At 44.9% G+C, this 22,226-nt stretch overlaps 1 protein-coding gene across 5 annotated transcripts in view; it reads left to right on the top strand.

The window, feature by feature from the left end:
* Nucleotides 1-22,226, top strand: part of sulf2a (sulfatase 2a) — a 54,579-nt gene that overhangs the window by 12,591 nt on the left and 19,762 nt on the right. For 2 of the 5 annotated variants that reach the window (XM_049582497.1, XM_049582478.1), the window contains exons 1-2: nt 437-819; nt 8,145-8,213. The gene's annotated coding sequence lies outside the window, so the exon portion shown is untranslated. Of the gene's footprint in view, nt 1-436; nt 820-8,144; nt 8,214-22,226 lie in introns of those variants that run through there. The other 3 variants (XM_049582487.1, XM_049582498.1, XM_049582495.1) reach the window with 3 other exon arrangements.

The raw sequence follows: 22,226 nt of genomic DNA, 5'->3' as shown, positions 1-22,226 counted from the left end.
CTATCTGCATGCCCATGCACTGTGAGCCAAATCCCCTGTGCTGCCTGGACCCAGTGAGCAGGCGTGCCCACGCCAGCTCGCCTCAGAGGTGCCAGCCTGATAGATACGGTGTGTGTGCCAGGCTGTGCCTTCCCTCCCCACCCCTGCAGCATTAAGATTGATCCCTCGTTCCCTCCCATTCCTTTCTCTCTCACTCCTCTGTGTGCCTCTGCCTTTATGAGACTGTGAATAGGTGAAGCTCACAGGCTCCAACAGATGGCCGGAGCTGCCCTGTTCCACTGTCTCACACACACACACACACACACACACACACACACACACACACACACGCACACTACTGCCCGATGAATGAGAGCCTAGAGAGAGAGAGGAGGAGGCAGAGTTAAATGTGACAAGGAGAAAGAGAAGAAACAGGAAACAACACACGAGAAGAAAGACTAAAACTATTGGAAACAAAGACTCAGTTAGGAATAACACGCAGAGGGGAGGGCGCAAAAGGAGAAGGAGCGATAGAATAACAGCAGGAATATGCTAAAAGAAGAGAGAAAAGAGAGGGACAGAAACGCTGCTGAAAAAAGGAGTGAGGGTAAAATTGAATTGTAGATTGAGGGAGCCTCTCTCCTCCCTCTTTCCCTCCCTCTTTTATTTATCTCCTGCGAAACCACGCCTCTCTCCTTTCACTTGTCAGTGCATCTATAACAGTGAGCTGTCTGCACCGGGCTGCGTGGGGGGTGAGACGAGCTCCTCACTCTGCCAGCACAGAGGACCGGATCTGAACGGACCGGACAGGACTGGATGGTACTGGACCGGCCAGAGCAGGTGTGTGGTTTTATGTCTGTGCATGTGTGTGTATTTGTGATAGATGACAGAGAGCTGCATATGTATCCCTCAGTGTGTGATCGCTTGTTCCTCCACAGGACTTGCTTCCAGAGTAGCATATCTAGAGGGTACAGTGTTGAAGCTTTGCCCTAGTTTACACTTGAATGCTCTGATCCGTTCTGTTCGCCTCTGAGATTTATGCATGGAGTCGCTAACGGCTCTGCTCATCAGGGTAAGAGAGATAAGACCTCTCATTCATCAGATGCACTGGACTCTTTTCACAGTCTGAATCAGAGCAGCGTGGACAGGAGCTGCTGTTTATGTGGTGGAACAAGTTGGTAGTTTTTTGAGCTGGACGCTGTCGACGTGCTGTGTCTCCAGTAGTTTGTGTTTATTTTATATATTAACTGTCTGTCCTGTAAGTGATGTTCATGTTTCTACACACTGGGGGAATTATTGCATTATGATGGTGTTTAGAACAATCCACTCAGCGAAACAAGTCAGTACAGCTTTCTCAGTTCTTTGGTGTGTCTTGGTGTTGACTGTAATTTGTGATTAGTTCTCTTTGTCTTCCTGTTTCACAGACTGTGGTGTTTTGAAATATGGAACATTCATTGTCTCAGCATTGCTTTGTATTTACTCAGCCAAATATAATCATGACTGTTGCTGAATGTGTGTGTGGGGGGTTTAAAAGCCAACAACAACGACTACAGCAGTGAAAATATTACTTTTTCAATATACATGACTGGTCCAGTTTTGGACTGGGATTTTGATTTTGAGGTATCTGGCACGCAGCATTCATTCAGGAGTCGCCATTTCAACAGTTGCAGCCGCAGCCACTCCTATAGATGCCTGCACGGCTTTAGTCTGTGAGGCTGGTCCCAGTGAATGTACTCACTATCAGTGTTTTGTCAATATCTTTATGGGTCAAAAGGCTGTGTCATCACCAAGTGGTGGCGGTTAAGAGCAGCGGAGTGGAGGGGGGTGTGAGCGCTGACCTAGAGGCTGAAATATTTATGATGGAGACAGCTGAACGCCCCGTGCTGTTTGTAGCAATATGGGTGGATGGATGAATGAATGCAAGGATGGAGGGATGGATGGAAAGTAAAGAAGAGATTCAGAGATATGTTCTTTAAGCATTCATTATTTATCACAACACACTCTGCCATGGAAGCTCTAACCCCCACATCAACTGGCCTCTTTTCTCACTGAGATGCCAGTGGACTGAAGGAGGATGCTCCTGCTAAGTCTACCTGTCAGCTAGTCCCCAGGCATGTCAAGACTGCAGCATGCGTGCTCCACACACACGCATGCATGATGCACATGCACACACCCAGATGTACAGATAACACTTTGCTCAGATTTATATTTACACACACAGTAAACAGTAATTGCATCGTTACACATCAGAGTAGGTGTGCTGCATAAATCTGTTCTCAAGCTCATACAACACACACACACACACACACACACACACACACACACACACACACACACACACACACACTCATTACACCCTAACCATTTTATTTTGCTCACATCTTTCTTCAGTTCCTTTTTTTCTGCCTCCATTGTTCACACACTTTTTCTAAGAGACATGAACACACACACACACACAATCAGTGGGAGTGACGACCTTGAGACCTGTTGACGTTGTTTGCAGCGGCCGTGTGGGGAATGCATAAGAGGCCATGTGGGACTCCCGGCGAAAATGGGGCGCTTGACATTCCGTTTGTAAAAATGACTGGAAAATGTGCAGGAGGGCCGGCGATGCAGTTGAGGGGAGACACCGGCATGAATATGTATTGTATGCTAATGCCACACGCTAAAGCTGTTGACTCAAGCTGTTGATGAAAGCAGAGGACATGTTCTCCCATCGCCACTCTGAGGAGGAAGTGCTATCGACAAACCCATTGTCAACGCAGCCGCATCCCTGGCCGCGGGGGCAGCGTGGTGACAGGTGGCAGATATCAGTGACAGCAGCCAAGGTGACACCGCTTGATGGTCTCAGCGGGCCCGTAGGCGGCCAGGGGCAGCGCCGGTGTCTGCTCGTTTTACCGCCGCCTTGACCTTTTGTGGTTAGACACAGTGAGGTTAGACTAGAGGGTCCTAAAGCTAATGTCTCCCATTAGCTCCATTCAGCAGTCTTAGAGCTACATCTTCTTCCACCTGCTCTACTTGCTGTTTTTATGCACATTTTTAATTTGCCCATAAAAACCTGAGTGGAAAACACCAGGAATATAAGAAAAGCTGAAATAGTACTAAAAAGTTTTTATGCTTGGCTGAGGAGGAAAAGTTGGCACACTGAAAAAGAGAAGATGCAATAAAAGCTGATGGAAACAGATTTTTCCAGTACAGCTTGACGTTATCGTACCTGCTTCTTCATCTAATGTAGACAAGGCATTCATATCATTCTGCCACACACCGTTACGAGGCACCAAAAAGGAAAATAAAGAATAAAGAGAGCAGGATTTCGGGGGTGTAGATAAATGTGATGTTGCTGGTTTGAAAAAAGAAACACAAAATGGCATCTGAGGTGGGAAGCAGCAATTAAATGTTCCGATATATATTAGGGGTGCTGGTGCACAATTAATTATGTAGTCTCGCTGCTTGAATAGATAGATATATATATATGTCAGCAATACTGAAATAAATTTGCATACATTTAGTTAATGGACACACACTAATACACTTTTTGCATAGATCTGAGGTTAAAACTTGAAACATAGTGTTTCATTATTCACACCTATGATTCACACACAGGGCTGCTGTAGAACACATTAAAAGTAGCCTGACAGTAAGTAGCACTCACGTGTTCCCTCTCTGAGTCCCTGTTCATCTGTATGTATGAGCTGCTGTTAACAGGTCCTGCGATGAGGCGGCATCAGGAGATCAGTGTGTAAATCTCGGTGCTGCTGCTCCTCTCAGCTCTAATGATAGAGAGGCAGAGGGGCTCTTTGACGATGCCTCTCAAACACTCCTCTCTCAGCAGTGTGTAGAGCGCGGAGAGTAGTCTACGGCTGATAGGAGCAAATAAGGAGAAGCACGTGTGTTTATTCGTGAGTGTGATTGTGTGTGTGTTTCTTATGTCTTGTTTCTCTGTGCACAGTGTGTGTGCGTGTGATTCCCAATGTTCACGTGTGGACAGCCATTCTACTGCTGTGTGTGAGTGCAATCAGATTTCAATCTCTTCCCTCTCTATGGTTGAGCTGCAGCAGCGGAGGTGCCCCACGGGGAAATGTAATTATACCCTGCTGGCCACAGAGTACGGGCTTCACTGCCCTATCCGTCTCAGGAGATACAGCGGCTAGAGGCCCCTTCTCACTTGCAATACCAAACGGCTGAGATGTCACTAAAACCCTGCTATATCTCTGGAATTTCCGTATTAAATCTGCACTCCAATCTCCTCCTCTAATCAGATTTTAGATCCCGGGGATATCTGTGGCCTTTTGCAACAGTTTTGTCACAGTTGTGAATAATTTATGACTGAATTAACTGCGGTTGCTAAGAGCAGTGATTGGGAGATTTTGGAACACAGCCAAAATCCGACTCAAGTTCAAAGCCAACAGTTTTTCTGTCTGATAAGCAAAGTCTCATCACCGTGAAAGTAATTATCACCATAATTATTTCCATCTGCATTCCCACCACCTGAGTCCCTCATGTTTGGATTTGAAGTATTTTTATTGATCAATCTGCTGCATATTCCTCTCATCCTGTCTCTGTCTCTTTTATGTCCATGTCTCTGCTGCTGCTTGCCATTGGCTCCGCTCGCACTGAGGTGTGTGCTGAGATGGTGTCCATTAGTACGGCAAAACAAACAGACACACCCCACTCTCCTGGATTTAGGCAAACAATCAATGGGAGCACTCAGATAACAGCATTCTAAGTGGCCCATTGATGTTACGATTAAATGAATACAGGATGCAGTGGTGACGGTCGGACACACTAATCCAAACCAAATGAAAGAGATTATTTTCTATTCTGGAATGCTATTCATATATATAAAACATCACCCCAACCCTCTGTGCCGTTTAGGCTTTTAAAGCAAAGACAGGTTTGTTTGGTAAATAAAAGAAGAAAGAAAGAAAACAAAAAAAGAACAAATTTAAGAAATCACTGAATAACGTGGCATCTGTGAAACGGGGATGATGAATTCAGCAGCAGTGAGGACACTGATTGTACACAGTGACTGGCAAGTTGAAAATTTTACCCTGTGAATCTCAGTGTGTCACCCGTTTCATCATGTTGTACCTAGTCACGGTAACTCACCAGAAGTGCATCCGTGCCAGAACACTTCTGTCTTCTTCATTCCCCTGATTTGCTACACTCCGACTCTACCTTAATCTCCATTTCAGTGTTTGTCACCCTCTCTCCGTGCCTGTGTTTGGCCTGGTCACAACTTCAGCTACCCACCCTCCCTCCACACGCTCACCCCTCCCTCATGCCTCTCCCTCAGGGTGTAGCAGCTATTGTTGTGCCTAATAAGGTTTATGGAATTACAGATCTCTGAAATTGGATTTTCTCACTCCACCAAAGCATTGGGATTACGGGTTTAAGGCCGGGTGCATCGGGGCACAACTGACCTGTGTCTGAACTGCTTTTTTCTTACGCTACCCTCAAGGTGGGCAGATCAAGAGATTGATGTGCCAATAGCTCTGGTGGGAGACAGAAAGACAGGCAGATTCCTTGTATCCGTATGTGTACCTGGCAATTAAATTGATTCTGACTCAGACAGCTTTTTGGCTCCTACGTCTGGATTTCTGTTGCTCTCACGTCGACCACTCTCACACACTCCTCCTCTGTCTGTCCTCGCAACTTTTGACTGTGTTTGATCTAATTCTAATCTAATGAATCTTTTGATCTTCCTCGCCTGACACCCAGACACATCCCAGATTTCTACATCCAAAGTAGCTCAATTCTCTCTAATCCTTAAAATCTGGCCGCTGGTGAAGCAATTGATTCTCGGTGATGTACAGAGATTTGGACTGTCTACCCTGAGCTTATGTTTAATGAACTGTGGAATTCTTTTGCTATTGTTAACCCCCCCCACCCACCCAAAAAAACCTCTACCTCATCACAAATCCAGATCAATTCCTCAGTTGTTGTTCAGATATGACTACACATTAACTACGATTGGAGCGGAGGACTAGAAGACAAAAGTGAGAAATGAAGTGAGACAGCACCACAGATAGACAGCGCAGTGTATGCAACATTGAGATGTTGGCAGGAAGGTGGTATTCATTAGGACCAGTCCATACTAGCGGCTTAGTGAACTCTTAATTGGGGAAGAGACAGGGCTGGGGATAAGGGATCAATAGGGGCAGAGCCAGGGTTCCAGCCCACTGAAATCAATCAGCCCCCTGCCCGACAGGGAGAATGCAGCCAATCAAAGAAAACATGGCTGTGGGCTCTGCTCATTTACCCTCGCGGTCAAACTTCATCACGATCAACGCACAGACGGCTCATTGCATCTTATCTCAGTCAGAAGAAGATGGAGTTGCCTGATTGGTTTTATTTGACGTGGGCATTTGATCCTGAAGCTTCGAAATGCCATTACAGTTTTGGTGTAACTCTGCCAAGAACAGGAGATTATTGCATCTAATAAAACATGATTCATTAACACAGGAGCGCTTTATGGAAAGGAATATTAAATGAATCCCTGGCGTATTTTTACACTGTTGCTAAAAATAGTCACTTTCTCCTCTTCTTCCTCTTTATCTTCCTCTTTGCCTGGGTAATAGCCATCTTTCTGCCCTGTCACTTTTTGATGTATCATCCTCTTATTCACATCAAGGACAAGGCCAGGTGTCGCATTTTCTCTCAGTTGCCACACTTGTCACACTGCCTTGTCACCCACAGCCTGTTCCAATCCCCTCACTTCTTCCTCCCCCTCTCTGCTTATTTATATTAAATCTGTCACTCCTTTATTTTAGCGAGAGAAAAGGAAAGTAAATCACTTTTGCCATTTGCAGCCCGCGGTGTCTGCTGAATGCTGCAAGTTTATTTGGATGTCATTTTTGGCCATATAAAATCCTGTCAAAATAAATGACGTCTCTGCTGGTTTGTATTGTCGCTGCACAGCCGAAATTCCTCCTCCTTGTTTTGTCCTTGGCTTCAAATGTGTTAAGCTATCTAGGAATATGCTTCAGATTGAAAGGCAAGCCTTGACAGAGGTCCTAGGCTTTTATATTGCTCCAGATGGACAGACAGGCAGATTGACAGACACAGGTGTCCGGCGCCACCTCTCTTTGATGCCCATGAGTGGCTGGCTGGCTCTGTTAGAGAGCAGCTGGGGTCAGAGAGACGTGCCTTGGCGGTGAGATACACGTGGGCTCGTAAGGTTCTGCGGTATATTCTTAGCCGTGCTGCACATACCATATGTGTGTGCATCACCACATTGTTGGGTGCAAAGCATTTCACTGAAGACTGCATATGACATATAAGAGGCTCTATCAGAAGAGAGAGAGACTTTATGGAGATGTCAAAGCCTGTTTGGTTGGGCTCAGATGTTTACATGCTGGACACCGACACCTGTCCAATCAGAACATGGATCAGACAGCTCCATTCCTGTCAACATGTCTTCACAGGCAGACACAGAACAAGGCGTTTTGGCGTACAAGATCACAACTAGAAGCTGCTGGAGACAGAGTTGGGAAAGATGTGATGGAAAGAGCTGCGTGAAAACAGCTATTTTTCTGTACCTCAGCTTCTTGGAACACCTAGTTTAAAGCATACTTGTCTGCCTCACTGAAAATGAGCGATGCTTACATAGCATCACAAACAGAAACTAATTATTGTTACTAACGCTAAAAATATTCTGGAGGGTGAAAAGTAATTATGTTACAAATGTAACCAGTGTTACACTATTTCTGGCAGAGGTCTAATTAAACCACCTCCTGAACTACTGCCTGCTCCCTTGGGCGTCACAGCATCATTCAAATATGGATTTTACCTTGTGCTAATACCATGAAGTATGTGTCTATTTATGTGCACGTCCTACAGCTTGTCGCAGTGTTTTCGTCTAAAACAGATGGGTCACCATCCTCGGGGTATGTGTGAGGGAGGAGTGGCATCTGGACTCAGGAATGGCTTATGGTGTCTGTTAGGGAGGACAGAGAAAATGCAGGCCAGCATCAGGCAGGGATGAACCGGGATGTGTGCAAGATTCATAGATTTTAAAAAAAAAAAAAAAAAAAAAAAAAACTTTTTGAAAAACAAGACAGAATGGCACAGATACGAGAAAGTCTGGCTCTGTTTGAGCTCCTAAGTGGAAGTTGCAAATGTTCCAAGTATTCATCCACTCTGGACTTTGTGTTTGCTTACAGAACTTGGCAGTCGGAGGCTGATTTCTGTGGGAGAAGAGAACATCAGAGACAGCTTGTTTAGAAAGGAAGGTAAGACTGTTCACTTCTTACACACTGTGAAAGTGAAATCTCCCTCTGCCCTGTCATTTCTCTCTCACACACACACACATAGAAACATTTTAACTGGTGCATGTGGGGATGCAGGTGTTTGCATGATGCTACAGCTACTGTAGGTTTCTGTGTCTGTTTGCATGTGAACACAGTGCCCAGCTGTCCAAGGTTTGTCTCCACTGCAGTCAGCCTGTCTATTTATTTGTCTATCTCACCAACTATCTGGCTATCACAGACATAAATCAGGTTCTAATTATTGTTCCTGTTACCATGGATTCTACAGTCTCAGAGGAAACAAGCACAGCAGGCTACGGTTAACGTCAATGCTTTGTTTACTGTGGGGGATAGATTCGTCACCTCCAGAGGCGACTCGCGCATCACGCTGCTTCAGTCAGTCTCAAAATCACATCACCTCATTTGATCCACCTGCCAGCGATTTAGCATTTCATTCTGCATGAATAACAGGATGGTTGTTGTTGCTGGCCCCACTGAGATGGAATTGATGATCAAAGATGGCTGTGGGTGTTTTGCGGGTGTGTTACGGCCGCAGCAGATGCGCCCTCAGTTGCCGTCAGTCCAAATGGTAATAAGCAAGAGAAGAGAAAAGAGAGTGAAATGATGATGCAGAGAGTGGGGGTGAGATGAGGTGAGGCTGAGGGAAATAGTCACGAGATTTAATGAGAAATCTACAACGCTCAGAATTATTAAATCAATAGCTGAAAAATCGCCTTCACCCCCTGTGGCTTTGGGCTGGCTTCGTGTCTCTGCTAAACAGGCAGTGATGACTTAGGCCATGTTTTATGCTTTTAATCAGTAGTTGGAGGCAGTGAGTTTTAAAAAATGGAAATGCTGTTGTGTTAACACTGTTTTAAAGAGGTAATAAATCTGCATGATCCGGACACATGGCCGCTCACCACTGTCCTGTTGGCTGTTTACCAGTAACATGCTTGTGTTGCTGCTGCGATCAGAATCATCCTGTGTGAACAGTTGGATAGCAGCAGACGAAGCAGCTCTCAGCACATGTGGGCAAATTATGTACACAGCTGTGCACAGCTGACTCATTATCACTTGCAAAAACATCAGTATGCACGGCTGTAATCAACTCTCCTTTTTGATTAACAAACGACTCGCAACAAACGGCTCCTAATATAGCCGTGATAGTTTAGTGTTTTGTTTGTGAAAAAAAAAAAAACACTTGGCGTAACTTTTTGCTTCACGGAGCATTTTAAGGAGCTGAACTTTGATTTTCCTTCTTGTCTCTCTGAAACTAGCAAGAGCAGACAGGTGAATGATATGCCTTTGGTAAGCTATTCTGTTTGAGGACTGATCTCCACTTCAAAACCCCAGCGTGAGGACAGCATTCACCTCTCTCTTTCTTCCTCCTCTTCTTGCTGGCAGAGGGGGCCTTCGGCAGTGAAGGATAAAAACCAAAAGTCTTAAAGAGAAACTCTTCAAAGGAGCAGTTCATCTGCCGAGTGAAGACCTCATCTATTCATTTTTCTCCTCTTAAACCACTGTCCCTTCCAAAGAGCTCTGGTTGTTTACGAACAGCGTTATGTGATATTCCTTCTCCCCTCCTTGCAGCTGGTTGCGTAAGGTGCTTTTGATATCTTGTGAGTGACGGAGGATATTTTCCCCTAACGGAGTTTAGCCTGTTGTTGGTGGCAATTTTCTCCTTAGACCGGTTCCTCACATCCTCTCTGGGGTATGTGATGCACATTGCGGGGCTCGGGGACCCTCATTTTCCACATCAGCAAGACGGAAACCGCCAGCTTGCTTTCATGCCCCAGCCTGCCTTCTGCCCACTGATTAAAAGTCAAATATTAAAGTGCTCTGTTGTGAGCTTGGCCTAATTGATTCTTTCCGCCGGGTGCACACAGAATGGGCTGACAGCAGGCGATACCAGGCTTTGTCAACATCGGGCATGCTGCCTGACGCTCGGGACGGCACCCCAATAAAGCCCCCTGTGAGCGTGCCAACCTGCGGCGCCACACACAGAGAGGCCACTTGGCACTCTGGCCAAGCTTTATAGTAACAACACAGAAGCAGCTCATTCTTTTGCTGTGTGTCAGCTCCCATCGACTGGCTGGGAAGTCGGCTCTCTATTTGTAAGGAAGTGGCTGGCTGTGAAGAAAGTGTGTGTGTGTGTGCGTCTCTACACTTGGAAAAAAAAAATCTCTCTGCCCACTTGCATAATCACTCAGCTAACTTAAGCTATCTGGGGCGATGGTGCTGAAAGGAGGCTTCATCTAAATTCCACAAAAGGCCTTCTTGTTCTCTTCCGATCCCCAGCTCTCCTGCCGTTAAGATAATTGCTGTAATAACTTTTAATCACAGCCATGTTTAACAAGGAGCTTACCAAACACAGGATGGCACCAAGCATGTCATCACTGCCCACCCTGTAAAAAATGCAGGGTATGTGGTAGAGATGCTTCAATCAGAAGCCCCATATCTTTTGCTTGTAGTGTCTTCCTCTCCCTTAACTACAATGCAGAGATAATTAATTGTAACTCTACAGCAGTAAAAGTGTGCCTCTCTCCTCCACAGACCGTCTGTCCCTCTCTTGTCTGCTTACCCTATGAATTTACTGGCCATTTTATGTGCGTCTTGAATTGGCTGTACTCCCCATTTATTTTGAAGGCTTTTCTGCTTCACATGTAGGAGAGTGCAACAGCAATCCTGGCGCTATACAATGCTCATTAAGCGCAGACATTCATCCACGACGCTTCTCTCATGAATCTGATTGACCTTTTCACTCATTGTGATCCACAGTAAAAGGTTATTAATCCCCCTCCCCCTGGTTGAAAAGCTGTGTATATCTCCTGTCCTGTCTGATGCTTAATGTTCCATTTGAGCTGATAGGAAGGTGTGATAGGACGGTTTGAAGGTGCGTGGGGGTGGAGGTGGGGTGATGGAGGTCAGAGAGCTGGCCGTCGGTGCGGTAATTACTCTATTAGTGAAACAGGGCCACGCTCTGCGCTCTGACACAGCATTAATTGCAACACAAGGGTGATGAACTTGATCAAGGCACTGCTAATTCATGTTTAATAAAACAGAGAGGGAGAAAACTGAGGAAGAGGGCAACAAAGAGGGCGAGCAGGTTTCCATCGGGGGTGTGTGAAGAACATTTTGAGGAGGACATAATCACAACATGTGCCATTTCCAACCGTGCAAATCCAGCGCATTTGGTAGTTGAATTTTTCCACATCACATTTCAGTGTGACCGATCGGCAGCACAGTCCTGGAATGGTCTCTCAGCCGCTTCAGTAGTAAAGGCCACTGAAAAGTAATCACAATGCCCTCTCCCCTGGGTACTGAGCAGGGTTTCATTTCTACCTCCATCCTGTTACTCCCCTGCTGTAGATCCCAGGGGGGTCCAGAGGCTGAGAGGGGGTCATGATCACAACCACAGGGGGGCTAACAGCTGGCTGCCTGTCTGACAGGAGCCTAATGGAGGGCTAATAGGACAGAGTCAAGTCTCAGAGACCACTGCTGTGACCTTGACATGAGCCTGTGGAGGCAGGTAAAGAGGAGGAGGGATGGAAAGGCACCATTATAGAGGCTGACAGGCAGGTGGTTTAAATATCTATTTTCTCTTCTCCTTTCTGTGACTCTCCATTTGTTTGTTTGAACTTTGCTCACCTCTGTTGTCCAGTTAGTGACCCATACAGAGAACTTAAGCATAAAGGAAAGACATGTTGCTTTTGCTGTCCTGTGTGTGGGTGGGTGGTTCACTCAGTAAGAAGTGTATGTGCGTGGGTGTTGCCATGCATCATAAAACTTGTTTAAATATTTTTCAACTTTCCCTAACTTTAGTTTTTTATTACTGTAAGTTGCTATTTCAGCCATTCTCTTTACTGAAAGAAATGCTTAAAGCGTTGTTTTTTCTGTGTAAATGCTGATAAAGTATTCTGTTTGGGGGCATAATTATTGAGATTACAGCAACTTGATCTTTTTATAACTACATGCAGAGTACAACTGAACAATTTTTTGTTACTTTAGAATTCAATTTCAAGTTTCTATTATGTTCTTGTAAAGTTTACTGCCAGTAGTATTTTCCACTTGATGAGACTGGCGGCTGATTTAGTCCCTTAACAGTTACATTGTGTTTCAGCTGTTGCAAACAGACTCCATCACCACTGCCACCTGAACCTTTATGATGCTCCAAGTTGGAGCATGTTTGTAACTAAAGCAAATACTTTTGCTGATGATCATTTTAATCACAACTAACTGTTGTAACTTCTAACTTAAAACATCCCTCCTGACATTTTTGCATTTCTCCATTTCTCCATGACATATGCCAGCATGTGTGGGTGTGACCATGTACTGTGGGCATGAGTGTGTTTGTCTCCCTCCTCAGTCAGTGATACAGATCAGAGGGGGATCAGGCCTGCAGGGACAGCCAATGAGCATCATCCACAATAACGGGAGAGCCACTACCGCCTGATCAATCTGAGCTCTCATTAAAAGGCTGCCAAGCCCTTTGCAACCCGATACAATATCAATACTGTAGCACCACAGAGAGACCTCCAGAGCTGTTAGGCAAGCCGCTGGCAGCTTAACTGTCATTACTGGGCGGGCAACATGCCAGAGACCCCCTTCGTGGACCACTTAGGCTCCCCCCATGGTCCCAAACACAGGTCAGCACAGACAGATGGGCTGTCTGGGCATCTGTCCAGGGGACGAGGCAGAGAGAGATGGATACCGACCTGTAGAAGAAGAGACAGCCTGCGCTCTCTTACAGTATGGACGGATGATGTGGGCTGTGTGTGTTGACTGCACGCAGTTACACATCGCTGTGGTTTCACCTGAGGCTTGTTTGTTTGCCGTCGGTATTTTCTGTGTTGGTCGTTTATTGTGGATGATTACAACACATGTTTGTGCTTAAATTGAACAAAAGACAGAGTTTAGTATAAAAAAAGACACTCTCTGAACTCTGTAGGTGTTGTTACAGATTCAAAAAACATGCACTCTCGGTGTTGGCATATATCCCAAGATTCCTGCTGGGAAAACCACAAGCACTGAATGGCGCTCTGTGGTGATTTCTGAGTCGAGCAAATGGGGGGAATATAAGTGGCCATACATAAAAATCCTGTGTAATTCAGATCATTGTGTGGAGGTCTCCCCTCTGTGCTCCAGTCTTAACCCCCTGTGTGGTTCCGATAGGGGAGGGAGGGATCAGTGTGTGCGTCTCTAAACCCCCAGTAATCCGCCGACAAAAGGGCCAGGAGAAAGCCAGCTAGCGAGGGGTAGGGGGGTTTGGACAGAGAATGGGCGGAGTGAAAAAGTAAAGAAGTGGCTGTCGCCTCTCCAACCCCCAAGGGTATGCTTAACACCAGAGAAGATGGCCCTTACGGCGCCTGCAGGCCTCCACCACTCCAAGGTAAAAATTCCCTCGGCTGTAAGTAGTCAAGACCCATTGTTTGTCAAACCATTAAAAGAATCCCGAGCCTATAGTGGTGATCACTTATTCAGCAGCTGAACTGTTACTTCCAGCCAGCGTATTGATTCATCTGAGCGGTAATTTATTCAACAGGCAGGCAGCAGTTGTTTACTGAAAGTTGAAACCGATATTGTCTGTAATCATCATTAAGTCGGGGCCATTAGGAGCAGTCCCCACTGCAGGTGCTAATTTGATGATGGGAGAGAAATGGCATGTAATTAAAACACAACAAATGACAGCTTAAAATCTATGAGTCCCATGGAACATGATCTAATTTTACCAACGCGTGTGCTGCTTGTAAACTAGAGGCAGACAGCTTTGTTTAGGGGGATAATTGCATTATCCCAAGCAGATAAATATCACTGTGTGCATCCCAATAATGTTCCTCTCATCAAGCTTTTTAATGTTATGCAGTTCTTAGCAGATTATACTTTGAGTGATGTTTGATTTCTCATTGGTGCTGCAGCCACACAATGTCATGCAGAAGTCACTTGGCTGCACTGAGGTCTCAGTGAGGTAGTTAGGTCTGTGGAACAATCGGCCCCGGCTGATTTGTCTGTAATCCATTTAGCTGAGATGTGACACACTGTAGGGGGGCTTTGCCTCTGGTCAATAAGTGCCAATAAGAAACAGCCATCACTCAGCGGGCTGCCCTGTCCACCAGCTTGCTCACTTGTTTCAGCTGTCAACCTCTGTCTCAAAGGAGCTGGCAATTGTGCCGCTCTCTCGGATGCACCACAAATGGCTTTCCCATACAAACCTCAATAGGACAGGAAAGGCAAGGACACTGGCAGACTGCAAAGCAGGCACATTTCCCTCTGACATCAGAATAAACCCATCTGAAGTGAAAACAGCTACGTATTTACAAAACACCATTGACAGTTGCTCATTCTCTCAGTCTTAAACCCCTGGAGGTGGGGCCGTGGGGGGTTGAACCCGAGTCAGGGACAATCGGGGCTCTGTTTGTGTTTTCTCTAACACCTCCGTGTTCTCTTTGGGCTCTGTTGGAGCGTACTGCAAGAGTGCAGAGGAGGGGGGGTAAATGCCGTGACCCTGCCGTGGACCCTGACTGAAGCCTCCCCAAAAAACCTGCAGACCACCACGCTAGCCTTACATGCCTCTCTGTTGCTGCTGGTAACAGGGAGCAGGAGCAAAGTGGACGTGTGTGGATGAAAGAGAAACCTAGGGTCTTCAGAGATGGAGACCAAAATCAGTTGCCAAAACATCCTGACTGCAGCAGGTTTTGATTTAGTTATTCGTGGTGTGGCTGCATTCCTATCTCATTATGAGGAATATCTTGACTGAGTTATTTTGTTAAACGTGGAGGAGACAAAGAGGCATGCAGTAGCTGTGTGATGTCCCTGTAGTGCTGCTGGGGCCAAACAATTTCAGAACAATACAACAATACGATGCTGTTCATTTCCTCCAGATTCAGAGATAATTAGCCTAACTGCTGTGCTCTCCTTTTATGTCCCCTTGTTGGAGAGAAGTTTGAAGTCTGATACGCAGAGTGTGGGTGTGTTTGTGTGTGTCTGTCTGTCGCTCTGACTGCATGTGTATGTGTGTGTGTGTGTGTGTGTGTGTGTGTGTGTGTGTATGTGTGTGCAAGTGTGTATGGGGTACATTTATAGTCAACAGAACAGACCCAGGGAGTCTGTCAGAGCTCTTTGTTCTCAAGCGAGAACACATCATGACTGGGCCTTTTGTCTGAACTGACACCATCATACAGTCTCTTTCTATTCCTACCTCTCTCTCCCTCTCTCTCTTCCTTACCCTCTTATTTTTTCCACCAAGCTATTCACCCGGCATCCCATCACTCGCACCATTTAAAAGATAATGGGCCCTGTGGATTATAGTTGCGGAGATACAGATGATTTTTCATCCCTGTGTCTGTGTACCAAGCTCTAACTGTGTGAGAAAGTCTTCCAAAATATAGCGTGACCAGAAGGTGACTTCTGTGGACAGTGCATCTTTGCATTTATAATTTACTAGTTTATTTGTTTATTATTCCATGAATGATATTTGCACTATGAATCTCAAAATCACCACTTAAAAATGTACATGGCACGGCCAAATGTATGTGGACACCTGCAAATTGCACCCAAGTGTGACTGTTGAATGTCTCATTCTTAATCCATGAGCATTAATAAGCTGCTACAACAGACTTCACTATACCGGGAAGGTTTTCCACAAGATTTTGGAACCTGGCTGCAGGAATTTGCTCCCAGTGAGCCACAAGAGCTGTAGTGAGGTTCGGCGGTAAGGCCTGGTGCATGGTTACTGTTCCACTTCTGCCCAAAGGTAATGAATAGGGTCTAGATCAGGGCTCTGTGCAGGCCAGTCAACTTCTTTACTTGCGTGGAACTTACAGGTGCCTTGCTTAAATCATAAAAAAAGCCCAAACTAGGAGTGTTCATGTACTTTTGGCCAGTAGATAAACTAAATTTAGGTGGATGTACCTAGAAAAAAAAATCAGTCTTTTCACTCCTGGAAAAAATATATACACAAATGGAATGTGCATGAAAGATAAGTGTGTGTGTGTGTGTGTGTGTGTGTGTGTGTGTGTGTGTGTGTGTGTGTGTGTGTGTGTGTGTGTGTGAACATATGAGAGTTTTCCAGCCAGAACACATCACAGCTTCACCCTTTCTCTCAGGGCAACAGACCCACTGCAGGATTAATGATGTGTTAAGTACTAAAATTACACTCGTTCATATTTCACTGTCTGGGCAGCACATTCCATGCGGAATTAAAGGTTAGAGAAGAATATAATGTATAAACACGGAGAGATCCACACAAATGAAGAGGCAAACAGTTTAACAGTAACAACACAATGAAACATTTCACACTCGAGTCTCCTCATCGAGGCACAAATCTCATTTTCTCACTTTTAAAGTCTAACCACTGCTCTTTGTGTCTGCGTATTCAAACAGAAAATTGCTGTGCAGGTTCTGACTGTCATCTTAAATGTCTGCAGAGTACCAAGCTTATCGGAACCTGAGGGAAATCTAAATTAAATCTTCCCGGTGAATGGGATCAGCCTCCGCATTATCGCTTGTCATGCTCAACTATTAAAGTTAGTTATTAGGAAGTAAAGGCACATTTGTCAAGAGGATGTGCAGGCACTATTTTAACCCAGAGAGCAGTTAGAGAGTTATTGAATATAATTTCAGGGTTATCAGCCAGGGACGGGAGATTTTTGAGGGGACAGTGCTGACCTGTTCAAGGAGCCATTGTTTATTGACAAATGGCTTAGAGGTCATTGGTAGAACAGATCATGTGTGACGCAGCTGTACTACCAGGATGCTTAAAAGAGAAATGACAGCATTGGTCGCTCGTTTAAACAGCGCAGAACTACCAATGTTTACATTCAGTACTAAAGCATGAATGTTCATTCAGACCAGAGAAAAGTAAAGAGGTAGGTGCTGAGATAGTTTACAAGCACACAAAGCATTTGAAACCAGAAAGCTTGGTTTGTTTTTGACATAAAATACATTCTGAAAGTTTTGCCAACAGTTGACCCATTACCTTTAGCTATGATGTTCGTCTTTCCCTAAGTTTAACCAAGTTTAGTTTTAGTTTGGTTGAGAAACAAGTTGCTTGTATCACCTGTATCTGCAGCTCCCCTCAGCTTTACGTAGCTTAGCAAATTTTCCTCTCATTGCATCGTGTTTGGGCGCAGCAGATGGACATTTTTAGTGAAAACTTATTACTCGTTTGCATGAATTGGGGGCTTCTTGCAGTCAGTACACGATTGACAGTGTAGCATGACGTTGCATTACGTTTGAACTTTGTGCCTCAGGCCACTGCTGGTTTATTTAGTATTTAGCAGCTAACAAGCCAGAGACATTTCCCTCAGGAGTTGGTAGAGACCAAAAACAGAGCTAAAAGGAAAGTGAATATCAGAATTATGTTCACCAGGGAGACAGGAATATGACTCTAAATGAATGCTAATGTCGTCTGTAACTGCTGGACATGTGAATAAGCAACTGTTCACCATCATTGTCAACTCAAAAGCGGATGATGTGTCAATTTTGTGCTCACAACTTGTTTCCACTGCTCCCAATTGGCAAATAAAAGTTAATTTATTGCATTTTTTTGACCATACCTCAACTATATGGGTGCATATGAGCAGGATATGCTCATATGGGTCAAAGAACATGAAGTCGACCTGCCTTGTTGAGAAGAACAGTTTTGCGGTTGTGTTTTTCTAGATTGTAGTGTTGGAGCAAAGATTTGCAAGCAGAGAATGATAGGTGACGGATGGCAACAAACCATGGCTTCTTATTATCATGAAAAAAGCATTCCATACTGTAGTGATTACTGCAAACCCCTCCCTCCACCGACACATACTCACCCACATGCACGCACACACACTCAAACACACACACACACACACACACAGGCAAAACTTCTCTGAGAGAAAGTTACTCTCACATAGATGCATGCCGTTGCAGAATTTGCATCTGAATACCAACTTTTGTTGGTAAATTCAAGGGTCCTTGGAGATTTTGCACATTCTGTTCAGAGCCAGGCAGGCCAATGGGAACAAAGTCACACATTAGCAAAGCCCTGCCAGCCTCAATTATGACCAAAGGGATCGGCTTGATAGTGTTGCGGCGGGCCACATTCAGAACTGGATGTGTCTATTTAAACTTTCCCGGCCACTTCCTTTATGTTTACCAGCGCTAGAATACAGTGGATGGCAAATTCCTCCATCAAGAACGACACCGAAGAGATTTGGAGGTTCTCCGCTACTGTATTCTGTTTTATTCTGTTCTATTTTATATGGAAGCCATGGTCTGTGAATCCAGTTTTCATTTTTGGGAAAAATCCATCTGCAATGGAAGTGCTCAGGCTTTGTTCTCTCCAGACTGTATGCCTAGAGGTTCTTTCCTTTTCTCACACTCTCCGTCTTTTTCTCTCCATCTCCTCTCAGAACATTTGTGATAGAGAATCCAGGAGTCTGACTTCAAGCTTGTGGGCTTTCTCCTCCATATTTCATATGCATTATGAGACACAGCTGATTAAATTGCAAGTGTACGCCATGACTCGTCTGCCTTCAATATGTAATAAATGTCTGTATTTTTTTCCCTCGGTTTTCTCATATTCTGTGTTTCGTGTCTTCTCAGGGGGCTGCAGATTGGATGAATCAGACTTTATGCCTGTTTCAAAGCCCAAGGTGTTTTATTTATAGGGAAAAAGTACATTAACGCCTCTGCAAAGCCTTTGGAAGATTTATCAAGCACTCTCTCAGCTTCCTCACTTCAACTGTGAAGTACAGATGCATGTTGTTGGGCAGTGTAACCTATCTGTCTGTCGATGTGGTGTGTGTTTTCATCCCTCCACTCTTGCCACCGTCTTACCATCATGCCCATGCTGTGACATGGCCAGCTCTGTTGTCATGGCATTTATAATTCAGTCTTATCAATAAAAGATGGATGGCATTAAGTTTTTATCCGGTGATGCAGTGCTGCTGTCTCTTAGAGCCTCTTTACAAGCGAATGACTGAAGAGCAAAACTTTCCTTCTCTGTTCTGACTTCCAGGCATCACTTGGCATTAGTATAACCTTAGACGATCCTTGTTCCTCAAACATGCTTTTAGAAGCTTATTCCCTGTGATCTCATATTCTGCTAGCTTTCTTCCCAACCCTTCCTCCCTGAGCCCCCAGCATTTAATGAGTTTTGCTGAGAGTTATATTTACTCATGTTGTCTTGTGCTTCTGTCTAAATGGCAAAAAATCCTCTTTCATTCTGTGTTGTCGGGCTGAATCAGCATTGTCGTTTCGCAGTTCACTTAGTGCAAAGAGCTGATGTGGGCAGAGCTCTGTCAGGAAAACGAGCTCTAAATCATCCCAGTTTACAGAAACAACATGACTCGTCTTGCGTTATGAATGCATAAAAACCATCACATTGGCCATGTTTGTTGGCAACTGAGAACAGCATGGCTACTGCTGCTTTCTAATGGTTGTCCATCTCTGTTTCCCCCACACATCTTCAAGGTATAATGGCTTCTGTCTGTTTGGACGTTATGGTTTCCTCTTTTTTTCATTGCGGTTTCATGTAGCATCTGCCACCCGGAGAGATAAACAATACGGGTAGATAAAAGAGAGAGGGAGAGAGCAAACTGGAAAGAAAAGGACTGTATGTGTCAGTTAGAGCTGATTAAAGCCTGAAAATCCAATTAGTCTTTAGTATCAGGGGGAAGGAGGAGGCCTCATGGGAGTAATGTCAGAAAATATCCACCACCGTAGCATGTCAATAACACAACATTTACATACTTGGCTATCGATAGACCAGCATGTTAAATCGAACTGGATGGGGTTTTCTGACTATATTTGGTACTCTTCCCTGACGGGTTTTGCCCACATCAGCTTTTCGAACAGATAAACAAATATCAAAGGAAAGTACTGTACCTTCCACACCACAAACCACTCTGAAAGAGGAGCCAATGGCAGAGTTTTAATTTGAGCACACTGAATCTATTCTTTATTCACTGTAGATGTTCTGGAATCCATTTTGGTGATAGAGTATTCATGGCTGGTTACAGACTGAGCTGGTTAAGTATGTGTCGTTCTTTCACTAGACTTTTTTTTTTTTCTTCTTGTAGATTTCCTCATTGCTTGTGTCTTGTTTTCATCCCATGCCAGACATGAATGAGGGATGCGGGCAGGGAGTGAGCATGAGAAAGAAGCAAGGACAATTTCAAACAGCACAGTGCCCCTGGGTCAGAGCTCATGTGTTCCTCCGGGGAAGAACCACATGCCCTGGGAGTAGGAAACCAGAGCAATCACAGCTGCTGTTGTACAGATTTATTTGCCTGTGTGCGTGTGTGTGTGTGTGTGTGTGCGTGCGTGCGTGCGTGCGTGCGTGCGTGCGCACATATTCACATGCACATGGTGTGTAGGTGCGTGCGTTTTGTGCAAAGCAAAACCATGGAGGAGGGCGGAGGACATGTGTGGGTGTTTGGGAAGACCTTAATGAGCACAATCTGGACAACAGCAGAGACCAGAGAGGAACAGGGAGCTTTGTGTTCGGCAGACGAGCGAAGTTCCTCTTCTGTAATTATCTCTTAAATGTTTAATACATTTTAGATTTTCACTTTTGAGGTCTTCATCCTGTCTTTGTTAAGCGCATCATTGCAGTTGAGAACGTGTGCATCCAAGCAGGGCAGGCATGTGTGTATCTGTTCATGTATTCCTTCTTGTCCCCCGTGTCAGACTGTATTCCAGTTGGGTTGTCGTTAAGGAGGAGTTGCCATCCCAGCAGAGAGAGGTTGCCGTTGTGTTGTTGTTATTGTCTTCATCTTCGGGCTATGTCGGCTAGTCCTTGTGGACTAACAAACACACACACACACATGCCCAAACCCCCGTCTGAAAGACAGTAGAGCATCCCAGTGGGCGTACTGATGCTGCTGCTTGTAAACTGTGTTTATGATTATGGTCACTGAGGTGTATTGCTTAGGGTGACCATATTTTGATTTCCAAAAAAGAGGACACTCGGTCGGCCACGACATAGCCTACTTAAATGTATGGATAGAAAATTCAGTTATATTACAAAATAATATCTCTCAAAGACAGAAATTCAGATGGGCCCCAGTAGGGGACACATACACACACTAGAGTGTGGCGATCCGAGCCCGATGGTGCCCGACAAGTCAGGCCGGGTTTGGTCAAAAATGTAGCTATAAATTGTATTCGGGCGCGGGACGGATTCGGTCAGCTTTCAGTGAAAATGTAGTGTAAAAATAAATAAAATCCTATTGTCTGTCCTGTTTATTGCTTGGGCACTGTTATTTACGTGACAACACCTGAACATAACACACACAGACACACATTGGCTGTTTGTTTCTACCTCTCTCCTCGCTGGAAGTCTCGGACCTCCAGCCGCCCGCCTCCGCCTTGATTAAACGCTGAAAATAAAATAAAAGAGGGAGACAGGTTTTTCCTATTTTATCTTATTTTGTTTTATTTCTCCCTCTCCTCTCGCTAGAAGGGTCGGACCTCCCGCCTCCCGCTCCCGTCTCAAACACGGAGGTCTCTCTCTCCGTAGCTGAGCACCCACGGCGCACGCCCGGCCTGTTAAATAGCCCGTAACCACTGTGTGACACAAACTCAGTGCTTTAGTCATTAAATAATGTCGGTTCGGGTTCGGACAGAAATATGCTGCCTGTGCCGCACTCTAACACACACACACACACACACACACACACAAACACATGGAAAACTGGACATTATCATCAGTTTATAAAAAACCCCCAGACGCCCCGGATGGGATGTGAAAAGTGGACATGTCCGGGCAAAAGAGGACGTTTGGTCAGCCTAGTATTGCTGCTCTGATGATATGACATGAAAAAAAAATGCACAAGTTCAGCTCCTCTCTTTAACCTTTAGATATTCATTGAATAATAAAAGCTCAGTGAAAGGTGTGGGGAATAACATGATTTCATTTTATATATCTTTTAAGGCAGCTTTTTGTTTTAGCTGCTGCAAGATTAACATGGTTTTTAGATTTTAGCTAGTTTTAATCTTATTCTAATGTTGACCTTTCAG

Source organism: Epinephelus fuscoguttatus, linkage group LG1 (genome assembly GCF_011397635.1).
Source record: "Epinephelus fuscoguttatus linkage group LG1, E.fuscoguttatus.final_Chr_v1".
Classification (NCBI taxonomy): Eukaryota; Metazoa; Chordata; class Actinopteri; order Perciformes; family Serranidae; genus Epinephelus; species Epinephelus fuscoguttatus.
This window is presented reverse-complemented; position numbering and strand designations above follow the sequence as displayed.